The sequence below is a fragment of the Anomalospiza imberbis genome, chromosome 5, assembly GCF_031753505.1.
Source record: "Anomalospiza imberbis isolate Cuckoo-Finch-1a 21T00152 chromosome 5, ASM3175350v1, whole genome shotgun sequence".
Lineage (NCBI taxonomy): Eukaryota > Metazoa > Chordata > Aves > Passeriformes > Viduidae > Anomalospiza > Anomalospiza imberbis.
In genome coordinates, this window is record NC_089685.1 from 36,955,721 (window position 1) to 36,975,379 (window position 19,659).

Here is a 19,659-nt window from a genome sequence, read left to right on the forward strand (position 1 = left end):
CAGTCAGTTTTCTCAGAACTCTTTGTATTAGTTTTGGTATTGTGAAGAAATAGAAAACAGCAATGCATCAACTCTTGCACTAAATGGTAAACAGGAAGGACGTAAAACATTCACATGGTACGGGATGTCGGTTCTTTCTGCCTGCTGCTGGGAAGCAGTGAATGAATTCCTTACTTTGCTTTGCTTCTATGCATGGCTTTTGTTTTCCCCATTAAAATCTCGTTATCTCAACCCACAAGTTTTCTCATTTTTGGATTCTCTCCCCATGCCACGGGGGAGGGGGGGTGTGAGTTGTAGAGTGAGCAGTTGCATGGAGCCAAGATGCTAGCCGGGGATAACCTGTTGGCACAATTCCTTTACCACATGCAAATTTTTTAGGAAGGAAGGAAGACATTCACATAAGAATGTGTAATCAGTAAGATCAGTATGCTCCAGGCTGAACCTTCTTTACCAGAATTTCTTGCTGATATGTTGTGTTTTCCTCAGTTACAGAATGGAATAAATATTCTTAAAGTAATAAACCTGTCTTTCAAACGGACAGAGCCTCCTTGTGGTGGGAGGAAGGGACCTCCATAGCTGTGGGGCTTCTTTCTGTTCCCTTGTCAAGTCAGTGCTCAATATCCACTGGTCCCTTCATTACAGGCTTTCTATCAAGGCTCTCTTCTGTTTCCTTTTGTGAGTGTTATTGTTCCCTGGGATGATTCTTGCACCTTGTTTTTTTTAAATAACTCTCTTCTATATCAGATGCAATGCCATTCTATAGACTAAATTTGGAAAAAGAAAGATAATTTAATTCAGGGTGAGTCCAGGCCCTCCCTTTTCTCAGACATATTTTGGATTGCTGGCTATGCAAGCCCATTCAGCTGGACCACAACATGTACAAATACGAGCTCCCTGTGACTAGCTGTTGAGTTTGATGCCTCAGTTGAAGCAGCAGCTACAACTGGTCCTTAGCAGATGCTGTGTCTCTGTAAACCTCCCTCTGACCCTTGATTGCCAGCTTGATTCATACCCTTAATGTATGTAGGCTTTATGTCTTTCCATTGTATGTCTTTAATGCATAGTCCTCAAAACACCTTCTATTTCCAGGCCTCATCTTAACCTTAAGCAGTGTTGGTCATGTCTCAGTTCCTTCATTTTTTTGGCAGATATCTATGTTCAGTTAGCTTGTAAATGCTTGGTCTCCAGCACATCATTACTGAAAACAAAACATGTATTCACTATTCAGGGTAGTTAAATAGTCAGTGCTTGGGGGATTTTGTCAAAGGAAGTGTACTGTCACATTTGATTTCTTCTCACAGATAAACATTAATTCAGTAAATTCAGATGTCTGTAAAGCACAGACATCTCTCAGAGTCTTGTTTGGATTTTATTTAGCAGTAGGGCAGTTGAATCAAGACTCCATCCACCTCTTCAAATGTGTGTTGTGATTACATGGTCTCCAGCCTGTCAGAAGCTTATGAAACATTTTCTAATCAGGGAAAGGCAACTCAAGCAATTTTCTCTCTTTCAGCTCTTGTACCACACAGTTCCTGTGTTATCTGACCCTTTGTTTATATCATAAAAAAGCCTGATACAGAGAAAACTATGCAAAAGTAACACACCCCATGTGTTTTCAGGCCCCTTCCATGTCATGCAATTCTATTTTGCATCCTTCATCATGTTTTCCTTTTCTTCTTAATATAAAAGGCCAGTGTCTCACATCTGGTCCTTGACAGGCTGATCTTGATATGCTGAGAGCTATGTTTATAGATGTAAACATCACAAATGAAATATGATGTGTATGCTCACCATTGCCCCAGCTACAGGAAACTTCTTGTCATTCCTCTCTGCTTGTAGCCTTGCTGTCTGCAAAGTTGGTTGGAAGTTGCCTACGTGGCTCTGCATTTCTGTCTTATGGAGTATCTGAGCTGTCTTTTCCTCTTGGGTTTTATTTGTGTGTGTGCAGATGTCATGAAACTTGTCCACGAGCAACAGCCTGAGTCCTGAACCCTTTATTTATTTGCAGAAGAGAATATACATAATCAAGGATGAGGGAAAATTCTAGAGGCTTGTGAAATGGAAATCACAGTGACCACCTTTGAAAGGATGGAAGGGAAGAAGGAAACAACCAAGGAAAATACACTTAGCCCCTTTTCCATTCCTAGAAATAGCCCAGCATAAGTCATCTATGTGTAACCCCTAGAAGATAATGAGGTAATGAGCAACAGCTGGAATTAATAAATCAGAATAAATCATGTGGAATTACCCTCCTTTTTTCTACTCAAGGAATTTTCTGAATGGGACAAAGTCAATATGATAAATTTTAAATTTGGTAATACCTCAGTAAGTACAAGGATACAAACTACATACAGCATCTGTAAAGTGGGAATATAATACATATTGAATTTTATTTTTCTGGTTTGAAAACCAGAAAAGTTGACAGAGGCTCCTGTGGATTTTAGAAAATGGATAACGGTAAAAGAATAGTATCCTTAATTTCATGTGCTTTATTGAAACAAATGTGAAAGTTCATGAAGTCCAGCCAGTCTACAGCTTTTATTTGCTGCCAGTCATGCACAGTCACCCTGGGGGAGGTAGTGTTTGATTGTGTGATTCCCTTCTCACTCCTTCCCTTCAGGCCTCTCTGGGGCTCATATCCCCAACATTTTACATGACATCACAAGCTGTAACAGAGGTGTTAAACACCTTTTCTTTCTGGTAAATCTATGGTTTTCTCCGGTACTGCAAAAATGGCTAGGCAGGCCATAGAATTGTTAGTAACACTATTCATATACATGCAAAAAATTCTAGAAAAAAAATGTTGCCTTTAAACAATTTTAAACTGAAAAATTCTAAAGTGCTACTGACTAAATCCAAACCAAATCTAGGTGCATTTGCATGTTTTTGCCCCTAAACACCCTCCCCTCTCTTCCATCAGGTAATATTTTTGTGTCTACTAAAAGCAGCCATCTGCCTATTGGTGATGGGGAGAGACTGCCTCTTACTAAACCTATCTGCAATGTGGCCCTATGTGGTGAAAACCAAAAACAAGGCAAAATACTTCCAGGTGCTCCATCCCTGCTCGTGCAAACACTTGTGAACAATAATGTAATCAAGCTAAGTTATTTTTGTCCCCAGAACTCTAAGTTTTTTCTTTAAAAAGAGAGAAAGTTCTCACGTAGGTGTTTTTTTCTATCTCTGCAAATCATGTACTGCTGCAAACATTTGTTGTGATACCAGCCTGTGAGGATGGTGATGGGTTGTGAAAATGCCTTGCCTTCTTAAGCAATCTTAATCAGAGGCACAAAGCTTTTTCCTTCTATTCCTATATTTGCAGAGACCTTAGTTGGAGGGCAGTCCCAGAAATATTTTTTCCAAAAGTGTATTCTTAGGGTGTTATCCAGGGTTTGGTGTGGGGTATTTTTTCCCCCTGTTAAGTTAGTATCGTAATGCCACAATGCCTAAATTCCACAGTGTTTGTATTTTCTCCTTTCCTCAATGTCAGGATTGTCTCAGCTTGCTCAGAATTTGTCAAGAATATTTGTCTGCATTAATGAAGATGCCCTTTATCTCTGGGCCCTCCCTTTGTGTTTGAATTATGGGACGAATTGTCTTTCTGATAAGTTTCCATGTTTATTTCAGTGTTTTCCAGCCTGTAGTTTTCAAGAGCTGTAGGGATACACTGCAATAGTCCTCTGTCTGGTTTAAGTCCCAAACATGATATTGCTTACCCAGATCCATGAGCCAGGGGCTGAGGAATAACAAAAAGACATTGTCAAACTTTCCATCCTGAAGTGCTAAAATAGAAGCGCTGTCAAATTTCTGATTAAATTCCATGGGGCCAGGATTTTACCCTTATCTGAAAGCCATGGTATTTCTCCTTCATGGTCAGTGTCTGGTTAAGTAGATAGACCTGACCCTGAACTCCAAGTCTAAACAACTAAGTCAAATATTTTGGTACAGTGTGAGTCTTGTTTGAATTACTACAATTTGGACTCATCTCTAATGTGCATAGGAAAAACAGTTTTGAAACACATGCTTTGTATGTCCCAAAACATGGGCTGGTGGCTTTTCAGAAGTAATATGAATTGTATTTCACTGTGGAGTGCATTTGCATGTTAATAGCAATATAATAATAAATATCTTCACAATATCTCCAATTTCTCTTTTTTCATAGACTGAAATATTGAAGTAGAAAGTCAAAGGATTTGACCCAAGTTCCACAGAATAAGCATGTCAGGATTTATGGCTGTTTCTCAAACAGAGGAAAACTTTACCCGGAAAAGGCTGTTATGTCTGTGAGTGATGCCTTGGGTACCCTCAGTAGGAGCTTCCTGCCTCAGCAAGGCTGAGCTAAATTACTCTTCCCAGGGAGCTCAAAATCTTCATTACAACTGATCTCAGTAGACCTCCACTATAGTTCACAGCCACCTGTGTACTGAAGGCTCCTCTTGCTGGTGTCAAGCCCAAATATAATGAATGGACTGTAGGATCAGTGTATGAAGCTGCAGATGGCTCCCATAAGCACTCTCACTTATCCTCTGTGCCCGACAATGCATAAATCACTAGCACCATCTGCCTGCTATTTCTATCAGCGCCTTGGGCATTTTAACTCATTAGGAGGTGGCAGGGAAATTAATCTCAAACAACAAGGAATTGCCAAAAAGCACAAGACTTTCAACTTGCAGGAAGACCAATGCCTCATCATTTTGCTGGCACACTTGCAGGAAGAAATGCCTGCTTCATTTTGTACTTTTATTGAGGTAGAGAACAGGCTATTAAAGGCCTGGGGTATCAGGCAGGAAATCCTCATTCCCTATTTTTCTGTGTTTTACAGTGAGAGAGAATGATGAAAGAGTCATATCCTAGCAAATCTCACCATCATTCTGTTTGGCCTGGAGTCACTTGCAGTCACCCCTGTGCTTGCCTGCTTACTATAAATGACAGTCAGAAAAAAAAGAATTCACAGCTTCTTACTCTGTTGCTGGCAACAGGAAGCTATTTTCACAATGCTTGTTAAGTATTTTGGGCTTTGGCTTGGATTTCTACAATCATGTCTGTAATAAATCCCATTAAAAGCAGATTAGTTGTGCTATATGTTTGTTCAAGGAAGTTTTTACTTAAGAAGGTGAATGAGGGAGCAAGACCAGATGAGGGGAATATTCAAAATTGTCTCAGCTACAGAAAGACAAGCAATGTGAGAGGATGCAGTCTAAGAGAGAAAAGGCTATAGGAAAAAAATATGGTGAACAGAAACCCTTAGGTTTTGTGAGGAAAAGAACTTGCAGGTGAGAGGAAGACATCTGTAGCTGGATCATGACTAAACTGAGTGGCTGTGGGAGACAGGGACTCTAAACTGCCAATTTGGTAAGGGAGGGCTCAGGTGAGAATTCTCATTTCTACTGGTGGGTGCAGGGGGTTTTTGCTAATTAAATATACTCAAAAGTTTGTCATGATGGTGACCTTCTTAACATGATTTGGAAACGGAATGAACATTCTCAGTGTCTGAATGCTTTACTAGCATCTGTTACCTTTAAAATTATCCCTGTTTTGATCTCTGAAGGTACCTTTTGTTTACTTACTGCTTATCCCCAGTGCAGGTATGTTCCCTGTGCTGTGTTCAGGCAGCAGTCCCGATTCAGACAGGTGAGGGTGTCCAAAACAAGCCAGGAAAGGCACCCTTCTCTTGCTCACTTCCTGGCTCTGACTGCATTTCTCAAACACTAGTGTTCTTCCAAACCCAGTTTTTGGGGATGTGTGGCCCTGCATGCATAAACCTGAGCAGTGTTGAGGTTCATAGGTGTCTAAGGAGCAAGAGTGATCAAAGAGCTATAAAACAAGGATGTGCTTAGTCATTTCACTCACAGGCCTATGAGTGAGAATGCATTTTTCTCTAACCTTGGTTTCCAGAATGATGGAAACATTAGCAATGAATTCCTCAAAAGAGATTTTTGCTGTTTTGAGCACTACCCAGTAAGATATTTCAAGTCTTGTCCATATAGAGAATTCAATTACATTCTTAGAAATTGTTTAATTATACCAGTGCAGGTCAATATGTATATTGCCCTAAATTGTTTTATGTTTATTTTTATCAAGTTGATGATCCAAACAAATAGCTGATAAAATTTGTGTGCGTGTCTGCAAAGGGATGTTACATCAGATAAACCAATTTAAGTCATAATTTACCAGGAGTAATATAGATGTGCCTGCAAGCAAGATTCTAGAGCGCATTTTCTGTCCTCACTTAAATGTCATAAGAATTAGCAGTTCTGCTTCTTCCAGTTTTTAATTTTTACATCTTTCCTGCATTTTCTTGCATATATGCATTTTAAATTATTTACAATGTTTCATTCTGATACTCTCTGAGAAAATCTACTATGTTGTTGTTTAGAATACCTTAGGCACACCAAGGGACTAATTTTGGTGCAAGCTATTTTACTAGCATTTTTTTTCAATTCTGTATGTGGCTTTAGATCAGAAGAACCTATTCCTGTTAAAATATAAAAGACTCCAGCATTATATTCTTACCTAGTTGTACAATGAAAACAAATTCTAATCTGCAGCAGTATCTTATACAAACAAAAATATCCTGCCTAATGCCCAATGCATTTTAGTCACGCAGATGTTTTATGGTAACTGCTGGATTGCTGCAAGTGCACAGAATAGTGGAGAGATAGTAGAGAGAGAGTGCACAGAATGAGTGGAGGCACATCTTGCAACTACCACTCCAGGCTGTAACTTTGCAATAAAGTCTCCCAGAGCCCTCATTCCCTGCCAGCACGTGCTTGACTTCCATTTTGCAAAAAATTCCGTAGAACTGAATGATCTGCCAGAGTTCGATTATTCCATCTTTGGATATGCTGCATAATACTTTTTTTTTTTTTTTTTTTTTAGCTGTTCAGGAAGGTACAAGCAGTGGGTTGGATGGATTTTCACCTTTTCAAAGAAAGGATTTTGGATTGTTAGATAAATGTCCTTTTACATGATTCTGTTTTATTATTCTAGGTATAAGATGCACAGAATGCAGAGTGAAACCTACTGCTTTCATTTATGTACTTGAGGAGAGGAATAATACACATGTGAGATCCAAGATAGTTCAGCTACTTTCTTGGGTTTTCATGTGCTCATTTTTGTTTTACTGTTTCCTAATGCAGACAGCTATATATTAGGCTACAAATCATTCTGCTTCTTTTGATGATTTTACTGCAGATGACTAAGGCAGAATAACCATGTCCAAAACAGGAGCCACATTGCTTTTGGTTTTCTTGCTTTACACATGGTAGAAAGAATAAAATACTATTTTTTAAACCTGTGACTTGCAGAGTTATCAAAGAGTTTGAGTCTTAGATTGTACATCATTATAAATACTGTTTAAAAACTAGCAGTCTAGATATGTATATGTTGGACATTGAGGTTACATTTGGGGCTTAAATAGTGAAACTGAGGAAGAATAGAGGAAAAAGACCGAGCCTGCAGGCATGTAGTGTGCTTGCATTTAAGAGCTGGTGTCCTGTGTTTAACACAGGGCACAAACACCATGTGGCAGGGATGGCAAATATGCCAACCTTCTGTCTTCTGTAATCAGGGTCTGCCATTGAATGCACTCACACAGGCAGGAATGTCACCATAATGTGTTCATCCTTCAGACAACTTGAACTGTGTTGAAACAGATATCAGGATGGCAAGATGGACAGAGAGGAACTGTTACCATGCTTTAAAGATGTAATGGGCACATGTTCTGTACTGGTTTGGGGTCTTAAAGAAGGCTGGCTGTGAAGAGGTTCCAAAGAAACGGATTCTTGGTGAGATATCTTGTCCCCCAACACAGCCAGCCCGTATTAGTCCTGCACAGCATTCCTTTCGCTGCAAGGGACAGGTAGTGCATGGGTCAGCGTTGCATTTATTGTGTACTTTAAGAAAAAAATAGTATCAAACTTCACAACAGGTTATGGAGTTAAGAGGCTTCCCCTTGTTTTCAGTCTCAGGTGGCCTTTGAAGTGTGAAGAGCATCAGCTGTGACAAGTGCTTTGTTCAGGTGGCTCGGTTCACCTGCAACACTGACCAGGATTTGAAGAGCTGACTAAAGCCATTTCTGTTCCCAGACAAAGGCACAGGTAGAATTGCTGGTCTTGCTTCCTAGGAATAAGCCAGTGGGAAATTGCAAAGTGATAAGTAAGGAGCTGTATTGGATTGGAGTGCTACTATTGAGTTAATTTTCTTCTATTCCGTTCCAGTCAGCATGCAAACGCTGCTTTTGAGAAACGTACTAGGTCAAGTCACCCTATACCTCAAGAAGTAATAAACTATGCTGAAGTAAACTTTTTTCCCCTGCATGCAGCTTCTAATTAGTAAAAATGACATTAGGCTATGTTTGCCTCATGTGAAGCAGAAGTGGGAATTAAAAAACAAATGTAAGGCCCAGGATATTAACATGTGTTAATATCGCATTTAATGTTAACACGCATACAACTGATTTTGACAATTTTTTTGTGCACACAGGATAATTAAATCGTCTTAAACTTTAAAATTAAAAAAAGTACTGAAACAACAATGAGAGGAGAACATGAGATGCAGGAAGAGGAGTAGTTACAGCTGCAGGAACCAGAGCGGATTTTCTTCACTCCAGCAGATGGCAGAACTTTCTCAGCTACAAACAGGCAACAGCCGGTTGAATCACCTGAAACCTGATCTTTCAAGAAGCAACATCCAGCCTTGACTTGCAGATCCCTGAAAAATCTGGTGGAGTTAGGAGTTCAATAGATAACAAAATAAATAATCTCTTCTGATGGAAGTTACCTGGCAGCACAGCCAGCAATAGTCCATACAGCTCAGATTTATTCTAGAGCTGAATTGTCATACCTTATTCCACAATACACTCAGAGCTTTTCCACATAGTTTTGACATGCAGTTGAGGAAGTTCAGACAAGCAAATGTGCTGAGTAGAAGGGTAGTAGAAGGATAGTCCAGCTTTTGTGACTGTTCTCAACATATATTTTCACCACTGATGAAGGTAGGATACTGGGCTAGATAGACCTTTGATATGACATCATATGGCTACTCCTACGATGCTTTGCTATGCTACTTACTCTAGTAAATTGTTTAAATAATGTGAGAAAATAATATTTTACTACAGATGTTTTTTAAGTCCTTGTTCACCACTATGCAGTAAAGCAGCTGCTGGGTAAGGCAACAGGATTTTAACTCCAGGCATCAATACCTTATTCTCCATACATCTTTTGACAAGTCACTTATCAGTGAGTTTTACAACTTTCTACTTGAAAATTTGGTGCAATGCCCTCAAGAGATAAAGTTATATTCTCTGGATGAATTTGTCTTTATTAGGTGCTCAGATACAATAGAGAAGAATTAGAATGATGACTAGGAAGATGGACTGTAAGCATGAACTCTTGATCTAAATACATCCTTTTAGCTAAACTTTGAAATAGTTCCTGAGATCTCATCTTCTAGAAGACATTGCATTTTATGTTTTTAATTATAACAATTAATTCTTGTTTTGTTGTTGAAACTGTTGTTTGAGGGTTTAGAGTAGGAAGGGTTTACTTCCACTGGGAACAGCAGTTATCAGGTGCTCATTCAGCTTGTGCCAAAATTGTTTTTTATTGTGTTTCTTGACTTTTATTATGATAAATAAATAGAATGTTTTTCAGCTACAGAAATATGTGGTCAAATACTTTTTTACAGAGTCCTGTTCTGGCCCATTTCTCATCTGATGTCCTATTCTTCAAGTCAGTTCATTAGAATTGATAGGCAGAGTGCTGTTCCCTGCTTTGCTACCAGCTTCTGTAGCCCAGATTGTAGCCCAGCTGTGAAACCCTACAATGAAAGTTAATTCTTCTGCCTGTACTCTCTTAATACAAGCAGAATTTTAGATAAGGATAGATAAGGATTCAAGAACTTTTTCCCCTCTCTTAGAGAAGGTAGAAGGAGAGGACTGAATGCAGTGTGGCTCTGTATTAATTCATACATTCTATTCAAAATCAAGGTCAGTGGAGAAGACAGAATGTCACTTAAAAAAATCAGCTGTCATATATTTCTTGTTCTTCTAATGAGCCACATTAATTAAGAGTAAGGAAGTACTAATTCATGTCTCCAAATGTGTAGGTTTTATTTATGCTGTTTGGCTTCTGAGGTGACCTTACCGTGTCCCTTTTGTGCAGGTTTAGAATGTGGATTAGCAGAATTCAAGGTTTGCCATGATACTTCTATTAGCAAGCTCTGAATAGATAGATATTCAACCATCTGTCACAAGCATTGCTGACAAGGTGGCCAAATTGCTCCTTCAGCTCTAGGATAGTAAGAGACCCTGAATAATTTTGCTGCAGCTTTTACTGTGCTCATTCCCAGCCATCTGCAGTCCCTGGAGCATCGTGGATGTCCCCTGAGCTTTTAAACCTATTTTCCATCTGTTGCCTTCCCACCTATCAGCAGTACTAGCATGCCCCAGGAGATTTTGCTGCTCTCACTGACAGTGAGAGCAACATTTGGAGCCTTGTGTTGTGTGCTGGTGCTGCTGGGAGCTGGCAGGCAAGCATCAGGAATTAACAGCTTCAGAGCCCTGCAGATTAGCGTTAGATTCAGAATTAGACTATGGCCAAAGCCATGTGCTAGTCCTCAAAATCGAGAAGATCACCTACAACCTTAAGAGTGTTAATGGGACCTGGAACCTGAATGTTCAGAGCTTTTAATATGATTCCCTGCACCATGGGTAGCCAGGCAGAGGGCAGAGCCTTGATTCCATTTTGCTGTACTTGCTGGTCAGAGCAGCTGAGGTAGCAAATCAAAAGCAATTTACTGCCCTGAGATCTGGGAATAAGGAGAAGGAGGAAGGGTGGAGGCAGATTTGCTATGTCTTCTGGACATAACTAGCTGCAAGATAGCCAGTTACCCCCTCAGTTGCTCAGACCTAAAGCCACAAGCACATCTGACCCCTCTGCATAGTGCAGAGGGAGTGGAGAGTGGAGGCAGATAGTTTATTGTGCTTTGGGGGATGGGATAATACTGGAGATGAAAAGAAGCTCTCAGAGCTAGTAGAGGGAGTGACTTGGGAATAATATACAAAAAAAAAAAAATTGATTTAATGATCTTACCTCAGGCCTGGGACAGAGTCCTAGAATTTATTAATCTTTCAGCTGTGCAGGCACTTTGATAGTTCATGGTTTCCATATAGGCTCTCCTTTCCTTGGTGCTTTACCTTGTAAGTTCTAAATCAGCCACATAGGAGGAAGACTGGAGAATGTCTCCATACATCCTTCTCACACCAGCCTCCTGTCACAGCTATGTTCACATATCCATGCTTCATGGAGAAATTACTGGTAATTCACTGAAAGCTGTATTGGAGTCCTCATTCTTATTTTCCCCTAGGTATTATAGTGCACCAGTAAACACCCAAACCGTTATTTCATAATCCTATTTTTATCTGTAAATGACTGCAGGAACTGGGATATTACATGATTGTGTTGAAATGATGGGATGGCATCAGGAATCATATCTTTGAAGCAGAAAGATTCTTTATGGGTAAGTTAGAGGCTGAGTAAGCCTAATGATAGGAAGGAAAGATAGATAAATGGATAGGGAGACATCCATCCACAGTTCCAGAAGCCAAAAAGGTGAAAAAGCAAGAATAGAGTAGAGCACAGCAAAACTCTTAAGACAGCAGAACTGAAAGTGGTTTGGTAAGGAGGTATTGTGAATGTTGTGCTGTAGCAATGCAGCACTGAATGTTGCCAACATAATTTGATTCACAACCATGTTGGGTAAAAATCTGACCCTTCACTGTGATCTTCAGAGCCTCTTTTGGGTAATGTGAACATCCAGGTTAGGAGGGGTTATGACCAGCCCCTGCAGGTGAGGGTAACTCAGGTTCTTGTTGATAGATCCTGCTTCTCCTCGGCCAGGGGGGTGCAAACCCGGCCCCAGCAAAGCACCCTGCAGCCTCTACAAATGGCTGATTGCTTCGAGTCATTAACCACTGACATTCCAGTCTCTCACAGGAGGCACTTCACTGGAAGGAACCCTCTCATACAGCTGAATTTAGGAAGAGCAGCTACCAGCACCAGCAAGGCATGCAGGCTCTTCTGCTGCCACCTTGCTGGTCACACAGAAGCTTCCCCATCCTGGCAGCTTCACTTGACTCCCTGGCATGAGTCAGTGCTTCTCAATGTTAAACAAGTTCTCTGCTGCCTTCCTGCTTTAGAGATGGAAATTGATATTTGGCAGGAGAATGGCATCATGTCAGATATTTGCTATTTTCTTGTCTTCTGACAACAGACCATTTTTGAAAAGGTTATAAAGCACTCTGGTAGCTCAGTTATTGTGAACTCCAGAAAGACTTGTCACAGAATGGTACCCATTTTCCCAAGAAATCTGATCTGCAGTAAGCACAGTTCTTGCCCAAGCTGAGATGTAGAGAGTAAAAACCTTGCAGATGCTGCTTCTGGCTGATGAAAACTTTGTGGTCCTTGATAAAAGAGCTGAGGGCAAAGAGCTGGCCTATTTGGGATTTTCAGGTCTCCTTCTACTGCATCAATGCTGGCAGCAACAGGACAAGAACTGGAGTACAGAAGGCAGTGGTGGGGAGGTGGAGCAGAATGGTGAAAAGGGGCAAGGTGCCTAGAAAGAAGACTGGAGAAAGGAGTTTTTGGAAGAGGACAAATGCTGGAACCTGTATAAAACTGGATAAAGATTTGACTGTTTCATGTACTTTGAGAAAGGAGTCTGGGATGCAAGAAAAATTAGTTTCTCCCAAGCAAAAGAAACCACATTGTGAAAGCATGAAAGACCAACAATCTATTTCTAAATAAGATGGAAACAAGACTCACAATAATTAACTAGTAATGGAAATTAGGAAGTACAGGAGACAGAGAAGAGGGACTAGCAATAAAATAGACCTGCAAAAATGTTGCTTGAAACATTTGGATACTGAGGGGGCAGAGGGAAGAGAAAAGGAAAGTAATTTAAAATATGTTTATCCATCATATTTTATGATGGACAAACAAAATAAACATAAAGATGACAAGAGCTCTCGTGAAGCTTTACAGAAGCTTCCAAACCAGAAGCTGCAGCTTCCTACACATGTGCAAGTCTTCACTACATGCATAGCTCATTCAGCTGCTCTTTCTAGAAGGGTTTGCACTTCAGCTTCCTACACTAATTGCTGAAGCACTGTTATGCCTGTGATTTATTTTATACTGTTGACAATTTAGAGGAACTATTTATTTTATATTGTTGACAATTTAGTGGTAGTGTTTGGTCATCAACATAATCATAAAAATTCTACCTTCACTTCTGAGTGTTCCTGGCACAATTAATAAAGGGAGGAATTTTAATTAACAGCATGCTGGTAATTTCATTATTTTTCCTCTGCAGAGCTCCTGCAGAAAGACTGAACAGGATTAACTGCAGAAATGGAAGAGGAGAATAAAAGAAGAAGAACAAAGAGAAAAGTGAAAATTGACTCCTTAGCAAATAGCTGTCTAATTAGGCACCATCTTGCACTGTGAATTAGATCAAGAGAAATTTAATCCCTGCTGCCCATCCATTGACTCCACCAGAGACAGAGCAGTGCTGAAGAAAGCCTTGGCATTCTCAAATATATGTTTCCTTTGTAGTAAACATGTAAATTAATTGTGCCTAGGTGGAAGAAAAATGAGATTCTGTTTTTAGTTCCGCTACCAACTTGCCAAAAAGATACTGTTTATATGGTTAACTTCTGTGTAGGATTATTTTTCTGCTCTGCTTCTGGACATCAGGAGTGAGACCTTGTTCCTTGTGCCAGGCCCAACTCTTTGGCCACACATATGTCCTTCAGGAGTTAAGGAGCACATTGCCTGGGATTGAGAAAAACAGGGATGGACAGAGCTCTCCATAACAGAGTGAGGTTTCCCATTCCTGTTGAGTACAGCACCTCCTTCTGCAGCAATTATGTTTTGTTTGCTGTTGATAAAAGCCTCTGTAAGAAACCACAAATGGACACACCGCTCCACCACACCTCTCAAAGCAAGCAGAAACTCTGTGAGTCCTTGTAGCTGCTGCTCCTGTGTTTCATCTTTGCAAAGCTTGTTTCATTGGAATACTGTATGGTCTCACTCACTAATGACTCTGAAACTCTTTTATCTTTGGAGGAAAGGCTTTACAATGACAAATATAATATTGCAATCCTATATTAATCTCTGGATGTCTGGTACAGATGGGACTAGAATTTGTGTGTGTTACCCAGTTCAATAAAGAGCAATGTAGTGTTCTCAGCAGATCCCTGAATGACCTTTCTAGACTTAAAAAAATTGCATATCCAGGTTATGCTTTTACAGCATGATCTTCTACTAATATTTTCTCCTTGACGGGAAACCAATACCAAATAACTCAAGTAAAGGAAGCTGTGTGTTTAGTAATGCTAGTCATCCCTGTCTAGCCCATCACCCTCTAATCAAAATCTCATTTCAGATGGTAGAACTATGTGAAAATGCTTTTCTTTTTAATTGTTGTTGTTATTGTTATTGTTTTTATTTTAAAAAGTGCTTATTTATTTGGTTTTTATTATGACTGTATATTTCCACTTGGCACTAAATGTCTTGCATTAATTATGGCATCTACCATGAACCTAACACCAAAGAAACCAGTTTAAATCAACACAATCCACTGGATGATGTTGTTATACTGCCCTCTAAACAGAAAGGTCCCCTTGGTCTCTTTTCAAATTTGCATATGCAAATTTCCTGATGAACCTCCATAGGTTTCCAAGGAGTACCAAAAAGGTAATACCTTAGAAAAGTAAGCAAGAGGCATGCATTCCTGAAAAGAACAATTATTTCTAAACTAGCAATTTTCTGCAAGAAGTAGTCAGTAAAGAAAGGCCACATCTTTCAAAAGGATATCTCCACAGGACACAAGTTTGGGTGGGAAGTAACCAGACCAATAAGCTAATGTGACACTGATGGATAGCTGCTACCCTCCTGGAAGAGATAAGGAGCAATGTATGCTCATTTCAACTTACAGAGACATGAGTAAAACTGATATGCACAAGAAAGTGTAATGTAAGTACAGAAAATCAATTTAAAAAATAATTATGATCTACAAAGTGTCTCTCTCAGTAACTTTTTAACCCTTTCTGATTTTGTTTTTGTGTTTCCAGACAGATCAAGGATTTAGAGAGCAAAGGTCAAATTAGAAGACACTTCAAACTGTAGTCTAACAGAAGGACCTGTACTTTTCATTATTTTCTTTGCCTTAAATTGTGGTTCTCAATTGGGGGGTGGGGGTGGGAGGAATTTATCACCTCCAATGCTCTCATTGTACTTCCGAGTTAATTTTTTGAGCCCTGCAGTCAGGAAATGTGTGTCTGCAGTGTGCCACAGGAAGCTGCACTTCCCAAAGCAGACCAAGAGAAGTGTGTCCCTTGGGCACACTCTCTCCTCTGTGTGATGGGGAAAGAGGCTGACTACATTTCACAGTGAAGGAAGACAGAGAATGATTCCAGTAATGTAATGAAGATGTTTGAATTCTCCTGAAGGGGAGGGTACCTTTGGGTCAGAACTGTTGGGTAGGGATATATTAGTGGAAACTCTAAGAAGCTGTCAGGCACCGAGACACTGACACTGGCAAGGAAAAGCAAATTAGAAGAATGTAATTGGTCCAAGTGAAGTAGTACTGGCTGAAAGTATGGATAGTTAGACTAGCTACTGGAGTGAATTTATACTAGTAATTTGACCCTTTCCACTCATTATGAAGTGAAACATAAGGCAGAGAACAGCTGAGATGCTGAATAAGATTCCTCATTATTCCAGTCAGTTCAAGTAGGGTAAGGAGCTGGAATGTATTTCAGAAGAGACAAAGAAAAAGGAAGACGCACGAGAGCCAATGTGCTAAGCTGTTGCCTCCCTTATAAGTGCAATATGGATATATTCACATAAAGGAGAAGAAATGTGAGGGAAATAGACCAGGAAGGTCTGAGATGACTCTCTGCTCTCAGGCAGGCAGGAGTGGCTGTCAGTAGTTGCTGTACTTCAAAAAGGGCCTTGATGCAGCGTTACTTTTGGCAGATGACCAAAGGGCATGAAAATGGCCCCTGACACACCAGTAACTAAACAGTATGTCCTCTTTGATGTGCTACTTCTTACTGATTTGGATGCATAAAACTTCAGTGCTGGAGCTAGATCCTAAAATCCACACACAGAAGTTAGCAACTTCTGTCTGTGTGGTGAGTCAGAAATGGGATGAAAACAAGCCTGTCTGCTGATAAGATGGGCTGAGGGAAACACAGCCGCAAAGAAAGCATCCTGCAGGGGATGTTCCCGAATTCAGCTCTCTCCCCATGCCAGGATGAACTCCCTTTTTCTCTTAGGCACCCAGTCTGACTTTTGGGTGCTCTCCCTCCCCACTCTGCCTTTTAGAGGGGCACAACAGAGAGGGAAATTTGATACTTTTGGGGCAAGGAAGAGCTTGCATATAGCTTAGTGAGGAGAGAAAGGCAAATCAAACCAAGCTCTCTTCACTGGGCTGCAGGTTCATGTTGCCTCTTGCTCTCTGATTTCCCTGCCTTGGAAATCTTTGCTGTATGCTGGCCCAGTTTTAACAGGCAGTCTGTATTATCTTTTCTTTTTTCTTATCTTCTTTGCTATCAATACCATGATAGATAATAGAAAAAAAAAAATTACTGTTATGTGATCAGGCACTGGACCAGGTTACCCAGGGAGGTGCTGGAGTCACAATTCCTGGAGGTGTTTAAGAGGCACCTGGATCTGGTACTGCGTGATGTGGTTCACTGTGGTCCAGTGGCAGTGCTGGGTGGATGGTTGGACTTGATGATATTAAAGGTATTTTCCAACCTTGATGATTCTGTGTGGGAACACCAAGACAGAGACTTGAATCAAGTTGCATACATCCTACTCTGCTGCCCCAGAAACTGAATTGCAGAAACCACTTCACTAGGCATGTCCTAAATATTTGAGAAGCTGATTTCACTCTTGCAAAACTTCTGCTGATTCAAGTGCACCCTGTTCAACGATAAAACTCATATTTAAATAAGTTTTCTTTGAAGAGTACATCCATGGAACTCTAATACCTAAGATTGATTTTTTTTTTAACTTGACATCTGGAACAGTTAAAATACCAATAGAAAACAATAATAATAAAAAAATGTTTTAATAAAAACATTGAAATATCACCTGATTGGTGAATCCATCTGTATTTGTGCACATTTTTATTTTAGTAACTAGCTCATGACATATGTTCTACCCTCTGCTTGGAAGGAAACAGTCATTTTCTGCACAATCATTTATTTATTTTAGCAGGGCCTCTAGTAATAAAATCAGCCGGGCAATGTTTCATGAAGAAGTAACTGCTTTTATAACCAGTTAAAAACTGAATCTCTCAAATAATGTTTTAGAAAAGTGACAGGGGAAAAATGAAGAGAGGACAAAAAGAAAGGCCTAATATATTTTTACTTTGAATCAAGTCTGTCAACCTATAAAATTTCCATTGCCTAATTTTTTAGGACACAAGACCTTGCCCTGACTGCCCACAACAGCTCTCATCATGGCAAACAGCAGCAGACTTGAGCTTTTAATAAAACGTGCATTTAACCAGATGAGACCTTGGGAAAACTTCCCCAAATCCCAACTATTCTGGGCTAGAGCAGCAGAAGTTTTTGTTAGAATTACACATCCCTTTGAGATGTGTAAGAAAAGCCTTGTGATGTGTAAAGAGTAGCCACTGTGTTTATAAGGGATGGTAAATGAATCCCTTTCCCACAGTGGCCATCTGTAATAATGTCACTTTAGAAGGATTACATGATCTTCCCCTTGCTTTTAGCCAGCATCATTTAGCCATGGAGGCCGTACAACACACACTTGCATGCAGAGCCTAAAGAAAAGGAACTCTTGAAGATCCTTGGGTTTCATCTCTTTCAGATTGCCTCAGCAGGCCTGACTGATAGTTTTCTTTCAATTTCTCTGTGTAAGAAAGCACAGTGCCTTGGCTTTGTAATCCACTGTTCACACAGACATCGCCTGCCACAAGCAGTGCTCTGCTAATCTGCTGGGACACTTCATCATTCAGAGGTGAAGGATGTTTCTTCATGCTTTGGCTGGGGGTGCCTTGGAAGCCTTTGGGTTAAAAGAGCAGAACAGTGAGACATAAGTGACAGTGGAACTTCAGAGCGATTCAGAGAGCTCAGTCTTGCACACAAAAGAGTGAAGTTAACCTGCTGTTGAGAAGATTCCACCTGTTACATTTTTGGCAGCCACTTTTCTGAGCTCTTCCACTATACTTCCCTGATGGGAACAGAATTTCTTGCAGAGCAGGGGTATTTTTCATAGAATCAAAGCTGAAAAGTTTGTTTTCTGCAACATAGTGTAATCTCTCTGTTATGCTACAGGCTATTCTCAGTCACATTTATACCAGGGCTGCTTTTCTGCACCCCTTTCTGCCTCCTGAAGGGATCAAATCCCAAGAGAAGGTCATACAAAACTGTCACAATATTGCAGGCCATTGTCCTTAATTATGTGTGATTTAAAAACACTGGCCTATCCTCCATGCTTTTTTTGAATGGAAAATTCTCTTTCCCTACTGATCATAGAAAAGTCCAATTTAATTTTGTCTTTACTCTATAGTTGGTGTGATCAATTCTTGCTTCTTAATAGGTGAAAAGCAATTCTGGTCTTGCAGAAGCAGTTCATCAGGATTCATATGTCCAGAAATAACTGGTGAAAGCAGCACCTATTGTAAGAGAGACAGAGAAGAGAGATTTTCAGGAAGACTGAAAATATTTTCTGGTTTTTAACACAGGAAAAAAAAAGAGAGAATATTTGATGTGACTGGCAGGTAAGGTTTTGTGTCATCAGGTCACCACCATAATGGAAATGAATTGGCAGCTTTTCTTCATGGGTGTAGTTAAATTGATGCAATGGTACCTAGCAACATTAATTCAAATAAAATGTTAAAAAGAAATGCAAAAAATGGAGGACAATCTTTTGAAGGTGATTATAATATCGTTCTTTTATACACATCTATAATGGTAAATTGTCATAAAAGACATTTTTGTGGAAACTGTGTTTATTTTTTTTTTCAGACCAGACATTAAGCATCTGCTGCCCCAATTGCCCTAAAATATAATTCCTCATCAGAAAATGAGATTTCTCCTGTGCAGAGCTTGCAAATTTTACTGCCTTTTACAACTCTAGCACTTACTGTGTATTTATACTTTTGATTATTCTATTCAGAAACTAACAATCTCATCATTAATAAATAAACCTTTTTTTTTCTCCACTGGGCATCTGCTGTTAAAAGAAGAGCTAATCTTGATGTGTTAGGTAAAGACACATGAATGAGACCAACATGCAGAAAGCTCAGAAATATCCAGACACGTTTAACACTGGCAGCCACTAACGAGACTGTCAAGTGCCTGTCGAATTTCAGATGTTTTCCTTGTGAGGCTTGGTAGTGCCTATGAGCACTGCCAACAGATTGTTAAAATAACCCCAGGAACACACCCTTTCTAGGTCAAAACCAACTGTGAAGCTGAGTGCACTGTAATTATAGTGCACTTAATGAGTTACAGCTTGAGCTAATCACACCCCACTGAACTAAAAAGCTGTAATTACAAGGGAGATAATGTGAGCTTGGCTGGATCTCCTATAGCAGCCTATGGCTTTGAGGGAAGGA

The 19,659-nt window shown here is 40.0% G+C and overlaps 1 long non-coding RNA gene across 1 annotated transcript; it reads right to left on the bottom strand.

Annotated features, from left to right (window-relative positions):
* Positions 1–18,198: 18,198 nt before the first annotated feature.
* On the bottom strand, positions 18,199–19,515 carry LOC137474992 (uncharacterized). The gene is made up of 2 exons (XR_010999614.1): positions 19,333–19,515; positions 18,199–18,714 (listed from the first exon to the last, which is right to left on the bottom strand). It is a non-coding gene; the product is annotated as an uncharacterized lncRNA (long non-coding RNA).
* Between the last annotated feature and the right edge of the window lie 144 nt (positions 19,516–19,659).